This window comes from Nanorana parkeri, unplaced genomic scaffold (assembly GCF_000935625.1).
Source record: "Nanorana parkeri isolate BGI_ZX_2015 unplaced genomic scaffold, ASM93562v1 scaffold229, whole genome shotgun sequence".
NCBI lineage: Eukaryota > Metazoa > Chordata > Amphibia > Anura > Dicroglossidae > Nanorana > Nanorana parkeri.
In genome coordinates this window covers 832,874-855,837 of record NW_017306497.1, presented here as the reverse complement: position 1 = coordinate 855,837, position 22,964 = coordinate 832,874, and positions in this window count along the sequence as shown.

The window sequence follows — 22,964 nt, the reverse complement described above, 5'->3', positions numbered from 1 at the left end:
TCAGTGGAAAAGTGTCCCCTGTGGAGGGGCTTCGGGAAGTTCAGCCAGGGCTCATAAGGGGAACGGGTGGGCCTGGCAGGGTGTGCGCCTGAAGGTGTTCTGTTACCCCGGGAAAGGGTTCAGAGGCTGCTACTGCGAGGAGCATTGTTAGGAGCCTGGGACAAGACTTAAGGCTTCTGCTGTCAGAGAAGGCTGAAGGCTACCTCAAGCTGAGTTGGCTTGCTGCTGCTGAGGTAGTGCAAAGCAGTGAAGAGTCATGTGGCTGCTGTGTGGCATCTGGGGAAAGTGTGCTGAATAGCCCTAAAGCCACATGTTTTCAGCAGAGCTGCAAAGAGTTTTTTGTGGCAGAGCAACATAAGCCATAGCTACCTGAAGGATACCACCGTCCATCTACCCTCCCAGCGGTTGCACCTTTGTCGTACCCCACTACCCCCCTGGGTAGGAGAGTGATTCTGGAACAGATGGCAACAGGAAAGGACTTCACCATTTTTCTGGCTTGACAAGAGTTATCAGATTGGTAATGGTTGGAGCCCAGACGCGGGGGACTTGCCAGTACGGTTGGCACCTCTAATCAAGTAGACTAGGATAATGCACAATCTCCTGTATAGTGGTAGCCAGTACAGGGGCAGTCCAAAGGCATGGTAGCAAAATCACAATTCGAAATCGATGTCGTTGAACGTAGCAGAGGTCGGGGCAAGCAGCAAAGTATCAGGGTCACGGAACAGGCCAGAAACAGGTATAACGCCAGTCACTCTAAGAACAAGCTTAACAAAGCACAGAATGACTTACCCTTCCTGCTTATATACTTGTTGGCAATGAGATGATGTTATTTCCAGAGGCGGACCACTTCCTTGGAGGGGCGTGCACTGTCCCTTTAAGAGGCGGTCCAGTGCTCGTGCGTGCCTCTTCCTGTGCAGCTCTGGATGTTGGAAAATGTGGACACCACACACAGTAGCTGTCGGGCTCTGCGCTGCAGGGAGCAGTGCGCCCAGTCTCCGGCTGCGCAAGGAGACCACGCGAAGGCGTGAGACCCTGCGGGATTAATGACAGTTTAGCATCCCCAGGTCATTTGGGGAAGCTGATCTGTCATTACAACTGGGTGGAGCCAACCATGAGATTACGTCTGGCACCGCCCAGCTGTCATTTGCGAGGGGTTTGGCCGGCCTTTGACCGGCCGTTCGCCCCACTTCAGCTGTCAGTTCGGATCAGTCGAGCCGAAGCATATGCCTGCAGCTCAGCTGAGCCGCTCGGCCGCCTTCGGGAGCTGTACGGGCTGTAGTGAATAGCCCATACAGCAGCCCTATGTTTCAACTGAAACGAAGGGCTCACGCAACCGAAGCTAGCCCAAGGATCAGCCGGAGCTACGGCTGATCCTTCGGCTGGCTTTGTGAATAACCCCCTAAGATTTAACATTGGGCTTGGCATTCTTTAGTAAATCAGTTCATAAATTGCCAACCATACCTTCCATGGCTGTCAATGCTGGTCACTTCCCTGTACATATCTGACAACTACGACTTGCACAAACACAGACCTTCTGTCACTGGCTTTGGTTTGCCTCTGTTTATTGCCTTGGCCGCACTCTTCTACTATTCTTGTTACTATTTTTTAATAAGGGCACTTGTCAATCATCTTTCCCTAACTTCTGTATGCTTAACTTACTTCTATATGCATGATGGCACTTTGACAGACAAAACCCTTTCTTAACCTACAGGCTGAAAATTAAAAAATAAATGAATCCCCTTTAAAACTAGAGCTGTGCTTATAAAAACTATTCCTCCATAGCATATGTTTTATTAAACAAGCTAGCTATGATTGCTCATTGTTGCCACAAGCCTCATTTTGCCACAGGCCAGAATTTCCAATGAAACGCTTACTCTGTAGATATTTTGCTAAATACCAAAATTATAATCATGTGAATTTGGGAGAGCAGAGACTTTTTTTTTCTTCCTGTTTACTGTTTATGTGAAGTTCAAAAGCTATGAGTCAGATATCTGCAAGCTACTGATTGCAGTGATATTTCTCTACTTCTCCGGAGTTCTCATGAACTTGTGTAATTAAATCTAGGCAATTAAAAAGTATTCCAAATGTGAAATTCCTAAAGTATACTGATACTGGAAAATTGATTTAATTTATAATATTGCTTTGCTTGTCACCAAAAATGGAGGTTTATTAAAGTCATTCTTTACAGTGTGACAAATGTTTAATTATGGACTTCATATGATCTAATGATATTCTGCTCTGAACGGGCAAACTCTAAGGGGATTCCTGTGATGTCTGGGTGTTCTCTAATCAGCTGTGCTAGGGGTTCAATGGCCATGGCAAGTAGGATAGGGGATAAAGGGCAACCCTGTCTGGTGCCTTTCCGTATGGGGAAGTGGTGTGATCTATGTCCCGCATATCCTTTTAATGTTGAAGCTGGGGGAGGTGTCAAGGCGAATGCTAAAGAGTGACCGTTCTGGGTCTGCTGGAGCTGCTGACATAACATCCAATATGGTGATGATCAGCATCAGTTTGATGCCTTTTGGGTGTCTACACAAGAGAGGCTTTCACAAGCAAATATCAGGCATAAAATATGTTAAATGCACATATAATCTTATAAGAAGACTGTTGTAGAAATGAATAGTCTGGCGACAGGGTCTCCTTAATAGAGAGCTATTTGGTATTATCTCATTAATCAGACTGTATACGGGGTGGAGTTGCTCCCTCAAAGTTAACCCTTGACAATGTTTTTTCAAGAACACGGGGACCAAGCGTGGTGTAATAAAGCAAGAAAACCCTTTTTTAAAATACGGAGTATTTATCAAAATTATATATACCCTAATGACCACAATAAGGTGTTCAACGCATTAATGAATATGGAACATCCCCAAAAAGGGCTGGTAACTTGCATATGAGCTCCTCGTAATTGACAGCCTGCCAAAGAAGAGCCTCGTGCCTGTCAGCAACAGACTGCTGTATAGAGAAGGGAGAACCTCCTTATTTTATGGCCTCGTCAACTGGAGAGCATAAGGGTTGATATTGACATAGCAGGAAAACCTATTCCAATGTGTTACCTTGAGGGAGAACCATACATTATTTCTTTAATTTACACAAAAAAAATAAAAAATAAACTATACAAAGTTAGCAGAAATAAGCAACAAATTGGTGGTAGTTTGGAAACTACCAGAGCTCCAGCAGCTAGTTTGATACATATTGAAACTTGTGGACTGATTTTGATCTCTATTTTTATTTCATATTATAGATAACCTATTTGGGGGGTATTATAATGGTGTTTGTGGTCGAGCATTACTGCGAATTGTGGTGGGGAATCTCATCTTTGGAATCTCTAAAAGACGTTCTCCACCATATCTATAAAAATGAATGCTCCAGCCATTTGAATGTCGGGTCTGGATATATCACTAGGCACTCTGGGCTTGTGTCTACAAGTGGCAAAGCAAAAAGACAGCTTTTTACTGTACACATATTGACCACAATTTTGCAGAGTGCAAATTGTGATTTATAGACAATTGGGTCAGAGCAATTCTTGGGGTGTTCCCGGCCTGCAGTGGTCAGGACCTACTAAAAGTGGTCCAAAGAAGGAAAACCGGTGACAGCGTCATGGGCGATCAAGCCTCACTGGTGCAAATGGGGAGAGAAGGCCGACCCCTGTAGTCCAATCTAATAGAAGAGCTACTTTAGCTCAATGTGCTGAAAAAGTTAATGCTGGTTCTGATAGAAAGGTGTCTAAAACACACAGTGCACCACAGTTTGTTGTGCACAGGGCTTTGTAGACGCAGACTGGTCAGGGTGACCATGCTTACCCTGTGCTCACCTACAATGGGCACGTGAGCATTAGAACGGGACCATGGAGCAATGGAAGAAGGTGGCCTGGTCTGATGAATCACATTTTCGTTTACATCATGTGGATGGCTAGGTGCATGTGTGTTGCTTACCTGGGAAAGAGATGGCAACAGGATGCACTATGGGAAGGAGGCAAGTGTGATGCTTTGGGCTATGTTCTGCTGGGAAACCTTGGGTCCTTCCATTCATGTGGATGTCACTTTGACATGCACTATCTACCTACCTAACAACGTTGCTGACCATGTACACCCCTTCATGGAAACAGTATTCCCTGATGGCAGTAGCCACTTTCAGGCAGGATAATGTGCCCTGCCGCACTGCAGAAATGATTCAAGAATAGTTTGAGGAACACAAAAATAAGTTTGAGATGTTGATTTGGCCTCCAAATTCTCCAGCTCTCAGTCCAATTAAGCCTCTGTGGGATGTGCTGGAAAAACAAGGTCGATCCATGGAGGTCCCACCTTGCAATTGACAGCTTGGTGCCAGATACCACAGCATACCTTCAAAGGTCTAGTGGAGTCCATGCCTTGATGGGTCAGGACTGTTTTGGCGGCGAAAAGGGGGCCAACTCATTATAAGACGTGTGGCCATAATGTTATGGCTGATCGGTCTATCTATCTATCTATCTATCTATCTATCTATCTATCTATCTATCTATCTATCTATCTATGGCTTTGAAGCCATTCCCTACCATAATGGGGGGAATTAGTTATTTTACTGCGCATGTTACTTATGATCGTATATGACTTAGCTTAGTATGCATGCAGGGGCGGAACTACCGCCAGTGCAGCTGCTGCGGCTGCATCAGGGCCTGAGCCGGGGGGGGCCCAGCAGACCCAGGCAAGGTAGAAGAAGAGACGGTGGGGGCTGGCTGCCGACCGTCCGTCTGGCTGCACGTCCAAACGGCCGCATGGCAGTGAGATCAGAGTGAGGCAGATCAGCCTGCAAGCAAATGGTGAGGCAGTGCTGGGGACTCGGCCAGCAGGACCCAGCGGGCAGCTTCCTGATCACACAGCCCGCCGCCTCTCCCAGCTACATGGTGTTCCCGTCGCGAGGAGAAGAAGGTGACGTGACTGCTTTTATCTTCTGTATGTGCCCAAGTTTTGCAACATGTTTTGTAGTCCTCTATAACTGATGGAATTATTCTTCATTTCTGTAGAGAGTATTGCTAGAAGTTGTTGTCCCCTATAACCGTTACCATTCTGCGTTTCTGTAGAGAGTAATGCTGGATGTTGTAGTCCCCTATAGCCGTTACTTTTCTGGATTTCTGTAGAGAGTATTAATGGGAGTTGTAGTCCCCTATAGTCGTTACCATTCTGCATTTCTTTATAGAGTATTGCTGGGAGTTGTAGTTCTCTATATCCCTTACCATTCTGCATTTCTTTAGAGAGTATTGCTGGGAGTTGTAGTTCTCTATCCGTTACCATTCTGCATTTTTGTAGAGAGTATTGCTGGGAGTTGTAGTCCCCTATATCTGTTACCATTCTGCATTTCTTTAGAGAGTATTGCTGGGAGTTGTACTCCTTTATAGCCATTACCATTCTGCATCTCTGTATAAAGTATTACTGGGAGTTGTAGTCCTCTATACAGAAATGCAGAATGGTAAAGGCTATAGGTGGGCAGGGCGGGCATTGTAAGAGCCGGGGGGGGGGGGGGCCCAAAAATAATCTTGCACCAGGGCCCATTGTTCCATAGGTCCGCCATTGTACATAACGTGGAAAGATATTTAATGCTAGGTCCACCTTAAGGTTCTTATTTCGGCAGCAGCAGTATTGAGGAGGAATGTTAGGGCTGGAGGAATATGTGTTAAAGTGGAAGTAAACCTTTAAAACTAAAAGGTAGGGTCTTTTGGTGAAAGAGAATCTATAACTTTCTTCTGCTAAAAACTATTTTACTTACCTGCTAGAATCTTACAGATACCAGGACTGGTGATCTAATATCTTACTATTCTGGCTTCTGGCTATTCACAAAACAGCAGTATGGCAGCCATGAGAAAGAGCAAGAAGAGATAGCCAGGGGAGTAAGGAGACCGGCTGTAGAGGACTACAAATCCCAGCAATACATTATGCAGCAATACAAAGTAATATGAAGCTATATACTCTGTGTTGTTCCGAGGTGGCACCCTGATGTTTCCAGGGTCTCAGGTGGCCTGTGCAGGCTCTTAGATGGACTCCAAGGGCTCTCATATGTGCTGTGTGGGCTCTCAGGTAGGTTTGCAGGCTTTCAGGAGTGCTGTACGGGCTGAGTGATGTCCCACCAGGGGTCCGGCCGGATGTGGGCAGCGTGGTGTCAGGAAGATGGAAGAGGAAATGTGCGGCCCAGGTGCCTGCGACTCTCAGGAAGGCTGCCAAGGTACCCAAATACTATAGGAACTCTCAGCGCACAGGCTAGCTAACCAAAACGAAAGTAGGGAAAGAGGGAACACTTGAAAAGTGGAGATAAGGGGGATGTCTGTGCTTGTGACAGGAAGTTAATATTGGTGTGCAGCTCTGCTCAGCAGTAGTCTCTGTGATGGAGTCAGTAACAGATGCACAAATATCGCTTTGAGAAAAGTCACAAAATCATAAGCACAAAATCATAAGATTGGGAAGAAGATGAGATTGGAATCTTGCAATAAGTGAGGTCCTGGATGTGGATATTGGTTATGCTGTGCTGCTCTCAATATTCAGGTAGAGGAGACCTATAGTGAGTTGAAAACAAAACTCTCTAAAAAACAGCTCTGTGTCTCACACACAGTTGTCATTAGGCTTGAAAAAGAGGTTTTATTTCTTGAAAGGCATTGCCTGCAAAACCCCTCCATACAGCCATCACCCTGATTTTTCTCTCATCCACTATGATTCCCCCAGCATCCACTGCACAGTGGCATAACAACCAGCATTGCGACCCAGGCTGCCGCTATGGGGCCCGGTGCACAGGGGGGCCCGGCCAGGACATTCCTGATGCCCATCGGGCCACCAGGGTCGCTATGGCATCTCACACTGCTGGCTGTCACTGGCGGCTGTGAAGAGGAATGTGCCGCTGTTCAGATCACTGAAAGTGATCTGTGCAGCGGCTCGTTCCTCTCCACAGCCGCTGCTGAGTCAGTGAGAGCAAGCAGCGGCGGTGGAGCAGGCTGGACCCGGCAGTGGAGGAGGAGGCGGGGCCCGGGGGTTGGCATCAGAAGAGGGGACGGGCCCAGTGACAGGGGATGAGGCGGGGCTCATTACCGACGGTGGAGGAAGAGGAGGCGGACAGGTAAGGAGTGTGACCAGCCCACCTGAGGGTGACCCTGCAGAGCCCACCTTAGAGAGTCTATGGTGGGCTCTTCAGGGTCACCCTCAGGTGGGCTGTGTGGGATCTCAATTGGGCTCTGCAAGGGGTGTAACTAGAGATCAAAGGGGCCCCATACAAAATTTTGCTATGGGGCCCAGTGATTTCTAGTTACGCCCCTGCCACAGCATCCCACTTTTCACCACCAAATGGATCCACATCTGAAAATAACCACAGCGCTACAAACATCCCTGGACCTCCCTCCCAGTACCCACTACCAACTATAGGACAAGTACAGCAAGCAGATTTTAGGACAGCACCAGCTCCACGGCATCTTCTTGTCAGCTTCAGACACAAGCTGCAGGGCCACAGAGTAGTGAGCATATCAGGGGACCGTCAGGCTGAGATTTGACAGCTCCTGATACAAGAAGTACGGCAGTGAGTGCATTCTTATCTGTGTTCACATTTTCTCTGTTGTAGATTTTTACACGATCAGCTCCCCTAGTCTCTCTTCCTTCTTCCCCATCTGTCGCCAGCCAAAGTTTTCTCCTGCCAATCTGGTTACTCATCCAATAGAAAGATACTTGTAACAAGCTGTAAGAAGATTCGGAAACACATGTATCCAGTTTGCTTTCAGTAAGGCCTGGTTCACTCCTGTACGTTTTGTAGCGCGTTCAACGCTCTACGAACGCTCTACAAAACGCTCAAACATTAAAATCAGATTGTTTTCTATGGGTCTGGTTCACACCTTTCCGTATTTCAGCCCGTCTGAACGCGCTACAAAACGGCCTACGCCCAAAGAAGTACATGTACTTCTTTGGGGCGTTTTGGTCTCGCGTTTCCATTGGGATACAGCCAAGTAGCCCTCGGAAACACGCGTTTGTCGCGTGTTTTGTTACCGCGAATCGCGGTAAAAACGCGCAACAAACTTGCATATTCAATACGCCTAGGTGTGAACCCAGCCTTAGGGCTTGTTCACACCATATGTAGACCAGATCTGCATGAGTTTCTGCACACGCAGTGCAGTGTGTGTGTGTGTTATGCCGTGTTTTTTGCCGCGTTTTTGGTGCGTTCCGGGTCGTTTGGGTTAAAAAAAACAACAACTTTTTTTTTAGTTTAAAATGGGCTTTCAGTGGGTTCCAGGGCGTTTGCATGTGTTCCAGAACGTTACAGAGCAGGTAAAATAGTGCTTGCTGCAGTTTTTTTACATGCTCTGGAACTGAACACTGCGGTGTGAACTAGAGCCCAAAATACAATTGGAATACATTGCACGCAGTTTTGATCCGGTCTGTAACTGCTCTGTTCTGCTCCTGGAACGCGCTTGGTGTGAACAAGCCCTAAGGCTTATACCGGTTCATGTCTGTTTTTTTAACATTTAACCCTTCCACTACCTGTTTAATGCCCTAGGTTGTGGTGGTTTCTCTGCTTCTTTGTTTTCTGGTCCCCAGCAATCGCATGACATCAGACAGCCTCATCTGTCAGCTAATTGAAAGTGTGGTATCGGCTCTTGTGTCTTGTGCCTGGGCAGCTGGCATGAGACTCGGCACACGACTCAAAAACCGGACTGTACGGGTGAATCCCGGACAGGTGGCAACCCTAGGTATATATCTGGCTGTCCCCAGCTTCTTTCTCAGGAAGACCGACAGCACACCAACATTAGGCATCTTTCTGCCCATTTCCTGTGAGCCCAGCCTGGTTTTGACACACTCCCTGGTGAATCATCACCCAGCCTGCTCCAGGACTGAGTGGCACTCACACATCATTACGTAAGCAGTGCACCACTCAGTTCAGGAGGAAGGGTCATCTCCGCTGCTCCCGGTAAGAAAGAAAAGAAAGGACCCATGGCATTACTGGAGTGGCTAGAAGGCTGCAGGAAATACATTTTTTACATTTTGCATTGCTCAGTCCTGGCCATTCTACGTAAGTAAACATAAGAGGTTTTGTTTTTTTTGGCCCAAAAATAACTTTCTTGACTGTCTGCGAATCAAACTTTTTTAGATCCTTTATGAATTCTGTGTCTCATGTTTTTTCTTCATATCAAATATAAACTAAATTTCCACACTGAATATTTTACACCTATCTATTTATCCTACAACTGCTATACTCTGTGATGTTCTCAGCCAAATGTATGTGTATTTATATCAGGTTCATCACTTCCCACAAATCTCCTGTGACTACAACGTAAATAACATATACATATCATTGGGAATCCATAATAAATGCCACCCCCACTTCTCAAAACACATATACAGTATATAGTAAAAATAATTAAGAAATTAACTTAAACTTGATTCTTATAAACCAAAATATAATTAATTTTTCCAAATGTCATTCTGAATGATTTTATGTTGTTAAACAGGGGACCCCCTGGTGAAGTGTCCTCCCCATGTTGAGGGCATGTCAATGAGGACAAGGGCCTCTTCCCCACAACCCTGGCCAGTGGTTGTGGGGGTCGGTGGGCTGGAAGGCTTATAGGAATCTGGGTACCCCTTTTCATAAAGGGGGCACCCAGATGCTGCCCCCCATGTGAATGAGTAAGGGGTAATTGTTACCCCTACTTATTCATCAAATACAGTAAAATAGTAAATAAACACACACCACCTTAAAAAAAAGTACTTAATTTGAAAAAGAAAATGCAACACAGCTTTTGACAAAATGTTTATAAAAAATAAACCAAAAAAAGTCCATCGATGTAATCCACACGTCAGTCACGTCGTTCAGTGATGGAGATCCTCATCAATCACGATGAATGATGGCTGCTGACTTACCGAAAGAAAAAATTCCTGACACCCGCCGACATGACCGATCCCAACGAACTCTTACCGCAAAATGACCCACATGTCCACAAAGGGGCGGAGTGAGTCGTGATGTCATGGGACTTGTTTTTGACATTCAGGAGCAGAGCTGTCATACAACTCAATACAATTAATACAATCGTTTGTGAATAGTTGCTGGCGGCGGCTTTAGCTGTTTATGTGTAATTGGACATCTACCGATCACTTTGCAGTTAGGGTTAGGTGATCATCCTAGTCTGTCTGCTTGCAGGGACGATCATCAGTGGATGTCTGATCATACCTGAACAGCTGCGGCCATCATCAGCCTGTCATTTCTTTGAATAGGCTGAGCGTCAAGTTTGAATGGGGCCTAAAGGGGCCAAAACCAGATGTCTTCCCGTTTCCGTTCTCCCTTTTGTCCTCCCAGTTCTCCTATTTTCATGCTCACAGGCTCTCTTGTAATAATGTGGTACTTGCAATATAGTTAAGAATATAAGTTGGGTACCCATTACAAAATTAAAAATAAAAGATCACCGTTTAATTCACTACATAAGCACCTGAATCAGTTGTTATATCAGCTTCTTGTGATCTCATGTACAAGAAGACTTGCAGATATAGGGGCAGCACTGTGAGCCAATAAGTGTTATTACATTGCACAGAGTGTCTCGGGTGGCTTCTTCATTGTCCAGGCTGGTGGCAGGTCATTGACCAAACTGTACTGTTTAAACTACAACTATACTTTTTCTATAAATTATATATTTGCACTTGCCCCTGAATCCTCGGAATAAGCCAATTTAATGGTTTACCTTTACTGCAGATAATTCCTGTGGCATGACCTCAGGATATAGCATTTTCAGTGTATACCATAACTGGGATACTACAGGACATGCTCCTAGAAAAAGAATCATCTTCACTAACGTTTTTCAACAAGGAGCTTCATGGCAGAATCATCTAGTATTTTTGGAATTAAATCAAATAATAAAGCTCAACCATTGGGACTTTTCAGATGGTACATAATATGACAATAATAATAATAATAATAATAATATTTTTTGATATTTTTAACAAATCTAAAAAAAGATTCTGTGCAATTGATATACAGAGATGACATCCTCATCCAAGCTCTGATGACCTATACACCACTTATTAAAAACCTAAACATCCTAATAATAATTACAATTTGATATTGAGTGACTGCTGCTTGGTGCGCTATGACTAATCGCATTATTGGGTGAAACATGTCAGAGTGAAGAGGACAATGTGTACCTGTGTCCTATAACAAATTTTTCAGCAAAGCTTGTGGTGTGCGACTGGACTTTTTTTCTGTGAGTAACTTCTGACTGAAGAGAATTACAAATCTTTTGCCAGGTAAAGCCTTTCACATATACGGTATGCATTTCACCTGTCAAGCTGCTTGTCTGGAGTTCAGCTTTAATAAATCAGTTCTTTTTTCCAAGGAAACTAGACCATTAAAAAAAAAAAAATCCATCATTTAGTCATGTTTTTCTGCATTCATACAGCTAAATGAATCGTATATTAGTTCTGCTATCAAGATGACATTACTACTCTTATTAGATGTTCTCTGCTGCTGAATTTACTGGATGAGAATAAAAAAAACTGCACATATAATTACTGTAATATTTGTATCTGAGTGGAAATGATTCATTTGTTGTCTGAGTTATTTTTACAACTCAGTAGTCAATAGATCCTGCAATTAAAATATCATCTAAATGAAGAAATTGTGCAATTTGTTGCTTGATGTGTTTGGAGATGAAAGGAATGGGAAAATAATATGAAACAGCTTAATTCCTTTTTTAATGGATAAATAAAATAAATACAGGTGTGAGCTCAGCACTGCTATCTTATCAGGTTTCCTAAAGCCTTCAATTACTGTACACATCCTTTGGAACATGTATTGTTATTTTTTTTTAAAGGGTTAGAGTGCAATTTCAGCAAGTACACATTGTGAGTTATTACTGTAACTTTAAAGTGACACTAAACTCAGGAGTTAAATCTTAAAAATGCATTTAAGTACCTCAACTATTAACAGAAATGTATCGTATTTGTGTATCACTCAGCTGTAGTTTCTCAAATCATCTCTGAAATGGTGTTGACACGGTCCTTCCTTCTGGAAAGTGGCTACTTTTGTTCCTCATGGTCCCTGTGTGTGTTGTAAAGTAGCCACCGCTTCAAGCTTGCTCCCGTGATGGACTACAATTTCAGTACAAATTAGCAAACTAAACGTGAGATTGTAGTCCATCACAGGAGCGAGCTTGTAGTGGTGGCTATGTAGCCCGATCATCTTTTGTGAGGTGGCTACTAGACATTTAGGGGTCTATTCACGAAACTGCCGAAGGACCAACCGTAGCTTCGGCCGATCCTTCGGCTAGCTTTGGCCCCAGGACCCCTTTGGTTCAGTAGAACCGAAGGGGTGCTGTACGGCTATTCACTATAGCCCGTACAGCCAGAGCTGTAGCTAGCCTATTTTGCGCCCGAGGCAAGAACAGAAAATTGTTTTTTTGAGGAAACGAAATAAATAACAAGGAATTAATTATATTTAAACCGTTTATTTCAGTTACATAAGAAACATAAAGATATGTAACTTAACATAAATAACAACTTCATAAAAAATAAACTTACAGTGTAGTTAAAGGAGAATTATGGGGTCAGGGCTTTTCCCCATAGTTCTCCTTAGGGTAACGGGAGGACACAAACTAGCGTCCTCCCGTCACCCTAAGCTCAGTATACCGCGAGCTACAGCTCACAGTATACTGAGACGCTGCAGTATACCGCGAGCTGATCCCGGCAATTCTCTCTGGCTACATCCAGCTGCAGGATTAACAGCTGGCTCTGCCTATCCAGAGGCAGAGCCAGCTGTGCCAGCCCCCTCCCCGTCCGTTCCGCCAGTCAGCGCTGGAGGATCGGAGAGGGGGGGAATCCCTGCAGAGTGCCGTGAGTGATAGTTACGGCTCTCTACAGGAATAGATCAAGACGTGCGCGAGCAAAGGTATGTGTTCGCTTACTTCCTGATCTATTGAACCGACGTGTGACAGTTTCATTGTCACAGGTCGGCTCAGATTATAATTCTCCTTTAAGCCTGTGACACACTACATGCAAAGCCGTGCAGAGCAAAGCAAAGCTGTCAGGCATGGAGCTTTGCATGCAGTGTGTGAGCTGAGCGTGGCCAGATGAAGGACTGCATCGTCAGCCAATTGGCTCGAGCGTAAAACCGAATGGCCTTCGCATCTTGACGCGTGGGTTTATACGCGCTAGCCGATTGGTTGACGATGACATTTTTAATCTCAGCACATTCAGCTATGCACGCTCTAGCAAGCTGACGTGCCGGAGACAAAATTACATAACACACTGCACGTGAAGGCAGCGTGCCACATACACGGCTCCGTGTCAGAATAAAGAAAAAAAAAAGAAACAGCAGTGTTTCTCTCCTGGGCGGCTGGGAGCGGGAGGCTCCCAGAGCGCCCGGGAGAGTTTTTTTTGTTGGGCAGAGCTAGCTGTCATTGCTAGCTCTGCACAATCGTTTTCTATTTACTTTTTTCTTACTTTTTACATTTTTTTTCTGTTCTGCTTGGTCCCTCTGAGTTTCCCTTGGCCTCAATTATGGAGGAGGCCTGTGTTGTTATCAGAGGATGGGAACCAGGGAAGCTGATGTCTGCTGGAGGTGCCTGGAACATAGAGGACCTCTGGAGCATAGCTGGTGGCTCTCCTGCTGAGGACCTGTGTTCATCCCTGCTCATCTGTTACTCCAATTCTTAATCACTGTACTACAAGTGGATCTACACTGAGATGTTTAAAAGGTCTGGTGAGTCTGGAGTCTATGTTTGTTACACCCTGGATGTCTAGGATCCCTATACCCTCTCTCCCCAGTGTGAAAATGTTAATAAAAGTTATTTAGCATTGCAATACTGGAGTGGATATCAGATTTGTGGGCACTAGAAGAGAGCGGTTAAATGCTAAAGGGGCAGCTGAAGACCAAATTCTCTAGACAACTAGTAATGACCTGGGTTATTCCAGAGGCTCCTTAGAGGGTGAGCGCTACAGCTACTTTACCAACAAAAAGTTGGAACAAAAGTAACCACCCTCCACAAGGAAGGACAGTGTCAGCACAAATCCAGAGATTATTTAAGGATCTACAGCTGAGTGATACACAAATAAACTAAATTTTGTTAATAGTTAAGGTACTTGAATGGATTTTTAAGATTTAACTCCTGAGTTTAGTGTCACTGCAATTAAAGATGACCAGATCTAGTTGCCTTTTGCTGATTCACTCAAGCTGGCCATATACCTTACAATTATCACCTTTTGTCCTGTCATGGCACCTTTGTTCAATTTCCGCTCTATTACCCCATCCTGGACAGACCAATGTAGATTTCGATTATCGTTCGTTAGCAATACTAACTGGCCAAATGTAGTCGCTTGACAGAACGGATTTTTATTTGGGCATGTGCAGTGTTCATGTTGCGTTTTTTTCCCCGTATGAAAATGCCACTAATCCATCAATTTTCCTTCGATTCTAAATAAGTTTTCAAGCCTGACCGTTCGAAGAAATTCGACCAGTTGTACAGTAATTGTGATCGTTCACTTCCCATCAACTGGCCGATTATCGTATGAAAACCTAATCTCGTTCATTTTCCAACCGATAATCGCAAGGTTGTTTGGGCACCTTTAAGGTGCTTGAATAGATGTAGGTGTCATAAACTTTGTGATTATCGCAAGGTGTGTGGGAACCTTACAAATGATGAAAAAAAGCAAAAACTGTATTTTATAAAATAAATAAAATAATAATATATTATTGTATTATTATTTATTTTTGTTAGAAAATACAGTCTTTGTTTTATATATTTACTGTATATATCATAAATTATGACCATGGGAAAAGCTTGAATAAACATGGCTCCCTCCTTCTCTAGATAAAGTAAAGTGAAGGCATTGCCAGAGGTAGTACTGTGGTCTGTAAGCCTTAATTTACAGGTTACTAATCATGCACTTAGCAAGAAATATATATCTGCTAGGTCCAGTTTAAAGTATACCTGTCAGGAAATTGTTTCTCCCCCACCCTGTTCTCCTCTGGTACCTATACTTACTCTACTGCTGCTCAGATCCCCACTGATGTCACATGAAATCACTGTCAACTGTCAACAATGATGCTTTTTTTTCCTGACAGGTTCTCTTTAAGGCTACCGTATGCTTAGCAATATTGTCTAGAAAGAGAATACTTTGCTGCTTGCAATGGGAAAAGTAATGGCACATGCTGACAATGCACTCTGTCCTCCTCTGCTGTCACATAGATTGACTGAACGGGGATGAGGGGGATTCATTTGATGATGTTGCGCTGAAAGCGAATGACAAACATAACAAGAGGAGCAGTCAGCCACAAAAGCACAACAGCTGCTTTAAGTAATGATGTTTCAGGAATACACATCTAGCCTGAAGCGATCTGGCAACAGAGCAAAGAAAGCCAGAAACTTCAGGAAAGAAATGCTAAAGACAATCCAGAGGGATCATCAATTTGTTTTATAAACTGCAGATTTAATTGTGCTTTGTTTTTGGGTTGTTGAAAGTAGGCAATGTAATAATGAGGTGATTGTACCGACCGACAATCGATGCTGGACGCATACACAGGAGACTGTGTATTCACTTTAGTAAAGCTGGCAATACACTGATCACTTTTTGCGCAATTTTCACTGTTTAGCATGGATGGGGGAATCCTCCTGAAAGCTATTGCCAGCCAGCACCCACAGCTGTCAGAATACCCTAAAGCTGGCCATACACCTTGCGATCATCAGACGAAACTTTCCGTCCGATGATCAAACCGTCGTCCGATTTTTGTACGGCGGCCCCATCATGCCCCGATTATCGCGATGTTCAATCAGCCTGTAGTAAAATAAACACCTGGTGAATTGCGGTAATCGACCACACGTGTTTTCGTTTGCGCATGAGCAGTGTTAATCGTACGAATTTTGACGTACAGAAATGCCATTAACCTTGCGAAAATCGTACAATCGATCGAAGTTTTCTAACTTGCTGAATAATCAAAAGTCGATCGATTGTACAGTATTTGCGGTTGTACACTGCCCATCAACCTTACGAATATCGGACGAAAGCATGATCGCATACGAAAATCGGACCGATAATCGTATGGTGTATGGGCACCTTTAGAATGACTGCAGCTGATTGGCTGCACCCACTTTTCAGCTGAGAATTTTCGGACTGTTTCCTTCAACAAAAGTTGATTGGAAAATAACTTTTTATGAATGGAGGGGTGCAGACAGCACCATGCACTGGTCAAATTTTATTAAATCAGCAGGATTCAGCCAAAATACCACTGGTGTACAGCCAGCTTAGGGTGATATTAAAGTAGAAAGGTTTTTAAGCGACTTCAAATGATGCTGCTGCTTCTTGTTGTTTAAAAGTTTTAAACAACAAGAATCAGCAGGTCCCCTGAGCACTGGCCCTGATATCCTGATTTAGGGAGACTCCTTTCCCTTGCAGGGTGCTATGCAGCCACTATTGTGTGTTTTAGTAAACTAAAACTAAACATTGTGTGTACGTTACTAAGTCCAGAGTCCAATTCACGTAATGTTCTGCATTGCTGTACAATGTATTGCTGGGATTTGTGGTCCCTTACAGCCAATGCCATTCTGCATTAGAGTGTAAGCTCTTCTGTACAGAGACTGATGTTGCTGGCTCAGTATTCTCTGTATACATTGCTGTGGTATGTCAGAGCTACAGTATATAAATGTATAATAATAGTGTGTGATTGTGGGGGGGGGGCATTAGAGTGTAAGCTCTTCTGTACAGAGACTGATGTTGCTGGCTCAGTATTCTCTGTATACATTGCTGTGGTATGTCAGAGCTACAGTATATAAATGTATAATAATAGTGTGAGACTGTGGGGGGGGGGCATTAGAGTGTAAGCTCCTCTGGTGCAGAGAATGCCGGAGGGAGGCAGTTTGTTCATCAGGTCCGCCACTGTTTTTTGCTGTTGTTAATAAGTGCAGTACAGCACTTGGTACAGTCCCGCCCCCCCCCCCCCTGTAACTTGGTACCTTCCTGTACATACAGAAAGAGTTTTTCAGGAGGCGGAGCTTGGTCTGTAACAGGCTTTACCATAGAAGATCAGGAAGTGGAGCAGAGTTGCTTGAGTGGTAAGGTAAATGTTTTAGCAATGTGAGCCAATATGTTGCGCTTGGTTTTATATATTCCACCTACTGATTGTGTCCTCCTGTGTATTGTGAATGTTTATTATGCTTAGCGAAAACAATAATTCATTTATAGAAATTAATTTATAGAAGAGATGTTCATGCCATAAAACTTTGTTTAAAAAGATTAAATGATTAAATGACAATAATAAAAAATAAATAAAATCAAAAAAATCAAAACCGTGTCTTTTGTTTGGTGAAATTATGTCTCAATATTCCGTGGTGATTTTGTGATATAAGGAATCTGAGGAAGGAATTAAATACAATAAAAGCAATAAAGCAATAAACTTAACCCATCTATTGTTTTTGTTCCATCTCTATTCAGTGGTAATATTTGTGATGTGAAAAAATTCAGTGATAGAACAAATAAATGTGATCTAGATATCAGTACATGTGTAAATCAAATATGAATTTTGTAGCAATTAGTTGTATAGATCGCATCAATCGATACAAATGCAAAAAGGTTAATCAGCGAAACAAACACTGAGATCCGGCAAAGGTAATGGCCAAATAGATAAACGCTTTCTTTATATTCTAGCTAGAATAAATTACAATATTATAGCATGTTCCATCGTTATTGTGAGGCCACTCTATACCGGCCTCTATCGATTCCCTTGACGCGTTTCGCAAATATTACCACTGAATAGAGATGGAACAAAAACAATAGATGGGTTAAGTTTATTGCTTTATCGCTTTTATTGTTTTTAATTCCTTTCTCAGATTCTTTATATCACAAAATCACCACGGAATATTGAAACATAATTTCACCAAACAAAAGACACGATTTTAATTTTTTTTATTTTTAATTTTATTTATTTTTTATTATTGTCATTTAATCTTTTTAAACAAAGTTTTATGGCATGAACATCTCTTCTATAAATGAATTTCTATCAATTAATTATTGTTTTCACTAAGGATAATAAACATTCACAATACACAGGAGGACACAATCAGTAGGTGGAATATATAAAACAAAGCGCAACGTATTGGCTCACATTGATCACGTTTATACACATTGTTGCAGCTGGTGATCTAACACTTTATCCTAGCGCAACTAAATTGGTTAAAAATGTTTTAGCAGCCCGACAATGGGGGTGGGGAGGGAGAGCCTGCACAGAACCCGCAGTCCACCTGAGAGCTCATACAGTGCCCACAAAGAGCCTGTAGTCCACCTGAGAGCCCACACAGAGCCCCCAGTCCACCTGAGAGCCCACACACAGTGCCCGCACAGAGCCCACCTGAGAGCCCCCAGTCCACCTGAGAGCCCGCACACAAGTCCGCACAGAGCCTGCAGTCCACCTGAGAGCACACACACAGCCCGCACAGAGCCTGCAGTCCACCGGAGAGCCCACACAGTGCCCACAGGTCACCTGAGAGCCTGCATAATGCCTACAGCCCACCTGAGAGCCCGCACAGTGTCTGCAGCCCACCTGAGAGCCTGCACAGCCCACCTAGCCCACCTGGGAGCCTGAGCAGGCTTCAACGTGCTAGTGAATAGATGAGGGGTAGTTAGTGCTAGTGAATAGGAAGTGCAGTTAGTGTTAGTGGAAAGGGGTGCGGTTAGTGTTAGTGAGAAGGGAGTGTGGTTAGTAGGCCTCTCTCTTTTTCATAGTGCAAGGAGAGAGAAATGATCTTCTGGCCTGACTCCCCCCTGAACTTGCAATGTGTGCACTGCTAGCTGGTGAGTTCAGGAATGATCGGAGTAGCCAGCCAGCTATTGAGGTGTAGAAGGCAGGGACGGTGTAGAACCTAAAACATTATGGTCCCAGATCCTGGGACACTGTTTACCCCCGCCCATGGTCCACATATCATCTGCTCACATTCAGTGTGTGCGCACCTAGAGCACGTTCACTTTATGACTTGGTTTTGCCCAGACCCCACCTCTAAATAAGTGAAGACTGCACATCAATCTCACTTTATAGATAAGTCCCAGCCAGATCCCACCTGTAAGTATGTGAGAACCGCCCACACCTGGCCATGATCTCCAACTTTTTTAGTTACTGCACATGTGCAGTAACTCTAATAAAGTTCATGATTTGATCCAAACCTTTTTTCGACCTTTTTTTAGTTGCGGCACCCTTTAAAAGTATGCAAAAATCTTGGGGCACCCCAGTCAAAAATGTAAAAAACGGAAAAGCAAAAAAACAAACAACTTTTCTCATCAGAGCCCCCCTTTTCATATCAGAAGCCCCCTTTCCTATCACAATCTACCTCTTTCCATCAGATCCCCCCCTTCACATCACAGTCTCCTTCTTTTATGTCACAACGCCCCCCTTCACATCAGGAGCCCTCCTTTTACATCTTGCCATTTTCGGCCGGCGTCCCCCCCTTCACTTTTCGCCCGGGGCCCGCGCCCCTGCTGCCCCCCCGGTTGTTACGCCACTGCATCAGAAGCCTCCCTTCACATCAGGAGCCCCCCTTCACATAAGAGTCCTATCTTTTAATCTTCTCCACAGTGTGACTAAGACAGCATGGCAGGGGGCAGGTCTTGACAGAGGTGGACTCCTGCTCTCTTCTGAATGCTTGGGTAGGTCCAGGATGTAACCCCCCTAGATTGGTGTCATGCTGGTGGCTGGCTCGCCTGTACCATGGAAATGCATGACACTGTGAGAAAATTTGAAGGCACCCCTGACAAAGCCAGGAGGCATACCACTGACAGAAGGCAACAAGTGCAGCCACCGGCACCCTGGTTGAGAAAGGCTGTCCCAGGACATGGCATTGGTGGATCCAAAAACCAAGATGTAGGACTGTTCCGGCAAATCCAGGACAGTTGGCATCTATGGTATTTATGACATCAGTACAGATCTATAACCACCTGCGGCAAAGATGCTTCCTTGAAATAGACAGTAGCTACCTTTGTGAACAGACATCTTTAGAAGTGGGTGACATGACATTTGGGTAGAAGTTGCAATCTTGGAGACAGTTCCTTGACCTTGAAACAGTGGCGGTACAGAGTGCTACATATTTCAGGCTCTCTGGTTCTTTGAATAAATGCAGTTTTATTTTTTAGTGCAGCAGAGTTAATTAACAGTTTAGGCTTTTGCAAAGGTTTTCACACACAACAGTCCTAATCAACCTTGTTTTCAGCTGACTGAATAAACATTTGATTTCTATTAAATGAATGGCTTACCTATGCCTTTGTTCATTTAATTAAGGGTTGTAGCCCATGAACTCATGCATGAACATTTGGTATAGAATGAATAGGTGTATGCCTAAGGAAACAGTTACAGCGTTGATATAAAACTAATTTAAAGAGAACCTCCAGGCAACAAATAAAATTAGTCAGTGAACTGGTAAAATGTATACAACATTGCAACTGAGCTAAACACAGTGAGGGGAATTTATCAAAACTGAAGCAGAGAAAATTTGGAGCAGCTGTGCATGGCAACCAATCAGCTTCTCTCTTTCATTTTCAAATCTTAACTGAACAAACTGAAGAGAGAAGCTGATCGATTGCCCTGGGCAACTGCTCCAGATTTCGCCTGCTCCAGTTTTGATAAATTCCCCTGAGTTTACGTAATGTATCTTAAGGGGGTATTCTGTGTTACATTTACATTTAGCCAGTTTGCCCTTGAGCTTCTTAGTAGTTAAAGGGAAAAATTGCTCATAAGATGGTAAACAGATTAACACCAGGTCAACTACAAGCGGCTGGCTTCACACTATTGGGATGTGGAAATGCAAGGTAAAATGAGTTTTGCTACACATTACTGTAAGGCACAGTCCTCTTTGTATTTTCTTGAGGTACGATAAAGAATGGCACCTCTGCACACAAATACAGGAGGTGCCCACAGACCTGCACTTTAGACAGTGCTACCTTAATGAAAAGTGTAGGTCTGTTTTTTTATGTTGTCTGCTTGGCTTACTTTAAATACTTTTTCAAATCTAGTGCATTGCAATGCACACTGCAACCTAAAGCCAAAGTGTATATGTGTTGCCATTCATTATTAATGGCAACCCAATGCACATACCGTATATACTCATAGAGCTAGGTTATTTTTCTTTTAAATAAATATTAATGTAATTTTATTGGTATCTATCTACCAGTAGCTGCCTCATTTCCCACCCTCGGCTTATATTCGGGTCAATACTTTTTCCTAGGTGCACAACACACCTACAGCTGTGGTTCACTGCAGTAAAAAAAATACTGTAGGCCTATTAACAATATATACTGTAGTGTGTTATCAAAACACATTATGGTGTAACTGTAAATTGGTGCTTAATAAATGGGCAGCCTTAATCCAAGGCACGTTAAATGCACCAAATGTTTTTTTGTATTGCTTTTTTTGTATAAAGATATATAGACACAACCATATATGAGAGTTGGTACAATACATTAATCATTGTCAAACTGTGACTGTTGTAATTCTAAATAGTTGACTCAACTGGTAACATCAAACAACGAAGCAAGCAAACAAATAATCAAGCTGTCCATCCTGTCTCCCAATAAAGTGGAGCATTAGGCCTCATTCACACACGAATCGGCCCACACGTACAGCTCCGTGCAGGGCCGTACTCCAGCAGCTCCCGGGAAGGACAGGTGCTGCGTGTGATTAGTAGACAGCCCCCATCCTTCTCTATGGGGCTACGCGGCCGTATGCCCCCCTACGCTAACCTCAACTGCAGGTCCGTAGGGGTGGGGGTTTTCTGGCCGGGACGCATACAGGATCCATTCCGGCGGCGTATGAATATGCTCTCCCGCACCCCTACGGACGTGCAGGGCGGGCCAGCGTAGTGGGACGTACGGCTGCGTAGCCCCATAGACAAGGACGGGGGCTGCGTACTAATCACACGCAGCACCTGTCCTTCCCGACAACAGTCACAGTTTGACAATGATTAATGTATGGTAACAATATACCAACTCTCATATATGAGAGCTGCCGGGAAGGACAGGTGCTGCGTGTGATTAGTACGCAGCCCTCGTCCTTCCCGGCAGCTGCTTGGTACGGCCCCGCATGCAGCACGGAGCTGTACGTGCAGGCTGATTTGTGTGTGAATGGGGCCTTACAATGCGATTTTATGTTCCCTGCCTTCCCGCTGAAAAAACAGAATGTTCGGTAATTACCAAATGGCTAAGGCAAAGGGCTTCCACTGCCAATGCAAACAGTGTGAAGGTCTAAAAACTGTTATTAATCCTCATACAAGTATTGGGCACTGAACAAAAAACTTGATCCACTTAATGTAAATTTAAACAAAGTCATCAACTATTGCCCACAGGTATGGCCACTCAATGCTGTTGAACACCTTGGCCGCATCATGAGACAATATAGTTCTGTGGCCAATATTTTCTGATGGGATTTGGATATTTGAAAATAGCCATCTAATGTTAATGGCAGTGAATCTAGGGGAAATAAATCTCGGTTGATCTGTATGTAGCAATTTTGATATAATTTTAGCCAATTGATTTACAAGAGCCCACTGCAAGGATTTTAGCAAACTTTATAGCAGCTCTTTACCTGCTTATGTCAAGATGGTAAATTTATGCAACAAGAGTGTTAAGTGGGAAGTTCTGCCTGTGATGTCATCACAAGTTCAGTCAGTGTTGTTGTAATAGGAAACAGTGCTTACCAGGCATCTCTTTAGATTTATCACACTCGTTACAAGTATCTTATCACAGATCAAAGCTACAGTGGGGTGGACCGAATAATAAGGCAGGGAGATGTCTTAAAGTGTATGTATAACCAAAATGTTTTTCAGTTCTGAATAGAGTAGGGAAGGGTTATAACTTGTTAATTTATTTTTTGATGTCTGTTTTCTTTCTGCTCGGGAAGTGTCCCCATTGGTAGATTTTCCCTCACTTCGATAATATAAAATAATAGCTGCATAGGAAAAATAGGAAAAAACTGCTTTGAGACCCACCCCCCCCCCCTCTTTTTTTTTTTTT